Consider the following 1,858-nt stretch of genomic DNA (forward strand, 5'->3'; position numbering starts at 1 on the left):
TTTGATAGTCCAAAAAGCAGACCTATAAACCTTCAGCGAAATGCCCCTCCTCCTTCTTTTGTGGTCAGTTACAAAACTGAAAGGTATTTCTTAGTTTAAAACTATTTCTTTAAAAGACCGTTATTCGTTAAAATGAACATACACCTGAGAAGCTGAAAATTTTCTCTCTCAATCCCTTCTTTTCTTTTTGTCACTGTATGTTGATCTCATTGATTCTGGGACAATGAGGCCTCCAGGTTAGTGAGCCTCAGACCTGAAAGCTCATCTACTTTGGAAACGCCTTCGGGCGTATTCTCAACATCATAAGTTGTTAACAAGTAAAGGCCCTCCCCCTGAATACCCTTCAGGGGCATCTGTTTGTTCAAGGCGGTCTCCATCATTCTCTGAGCGAGACCCCGAATACAAGGAATCATTCAACAGCCAAGTGCTGCCAGAATCCCAATGACCAATGTCAAGGAGGTTAGAATAGAAACCACAACTCCTTTCCATTTGCCGAACCAAGACTCCAACCACCCCGTTATTGTAGTGTCCACCCCAGAATGTTCAGCCAATTCACATTAGAGTGTCGTCAATCCTTGTAAGGCTCGAGTAATCGAGCTGTCAGGACCCGTGTTATTCGGAATAAAGTTACAACAACTTCCCCCTAACATAACACAAACTCTCCCTTTTTCTGTCAACATCATATCTAAGGCCATTCTATTTTCCCAGGCCATCCTGCCTGTGGCATCGAACTGTTCAGTTATTCCTTTAACACCGTTTCTGGTGTAATTTATAAATCTTTGTTGGTTGTAAAAGATGTAATTAATCCAACTGACATTTTTATTAATCGTAACCCATCAGTCGAGAGACTCAAATCCAGCTGCTATCTGGTTACGGGCCTTAAATTCGTCCAGAACCCTTCTGGGAAGCCCTATCAAATCCAAATAAATATCATCATCAAAGGAGGTAGCAAAGACTGACCGTACCCTCCTTCTTTTCTTCATTTCAGGAATCTCACCTCGTTCAAATGCTAGGGTGAATGGAATAGCCAATTGTACAATTACACAAGTGTCTCGCCAGTCAGAGGGCATAGTAGGTCTTAGAATCTTTCCGCCATAGTACCACCACAAATCCGCTCGGGGTAACTTTAAAGCTGAATAGTTCCCTCCCCATTCTGTCTCGGAAACCGATTCAATTTCCAAGCATGACTTTCAGTCTCCTAGAAATCGGGACCAGTCCGACCCCTGCCTTCGTACACAGGAGGTGTGATCCCCGACCATGTCCGAAAATGAAGGGGGAGTTTTTAATTCCTCCTTCTTCAGGGGAGGCAACAACGACAGCAATGACCGACAGCCTGGGTTGTCCCACGCCGTCTCATCCTGATTCAGGGCTATCATGCATATTATACCAGCCCTGTCTTGCTTCCTCCCGAGCAGAAAGGTGACCACGCGAGGCACCGGTCACCTGAGGCACATGCATAGCAATTGCTTTTATTCAGATTTTTCACAGTATTTTTCACCCATTCAGCCCAAGTATTTGTATCCCCGTATCCAGTTTCTATATCAGTGGTCTGTTTTAAGTCCTTAATCACTACCATGTTTACTACTTTAAGTTGATTGGGAGGGGTGAAAGGTTGTTCGTCATTATCCAGTAGTTCTGCCCGTTTTGCTGTCCTATGCTCATTCGAAAACAACAGCCCAAGAAATCATTCCTGTTTTTTTTTCATTTCTATCAAAAATAGGGGACCCGCTGTACCGTGACGAGACTATTATACCAAGTACCATCCCCGAGGCCATCCCCAAAGGACTTAAGATGTATCTCTGAGCTGCTGTACTGTCTCTGATTATCTCCATCCCCACAATTTACTAAGCTGCATGCA

At 44.0% G+C, this 1,858-nt stretch overlaps 1 pseudogene; it reads right to left on the reverse strand.

The window, feature by feature from the left end:
* Positions 1–206: 206 nt before the first annotated feature.
* LOC122545516 lies at positions 207–1,735 on the reverse strand (annotated as a pseudogene).
* Between the last annotated feature and the right edge of the window lie 123 nt (positions 1,736–1,858).

This window comes from Chiloscyllium plagiosum, unplaced genomic scaffold (genome assembly GCF_004010195.1).
Source record: "Chiloscyllium plagiosum isolate BGI_BamShark_2017 unplaced genomic scaffold, ASM401019v2 scaf_8158, whole genome shotgun sequence".
Classification (NCBI taxonomy): Eukaryota; Metazoa; Chordata; class Chondrichthyes; order Orectolobiformes; family Hemiscylliidae; genus Chiloscyllium; species Chiloscyllium plagiosum.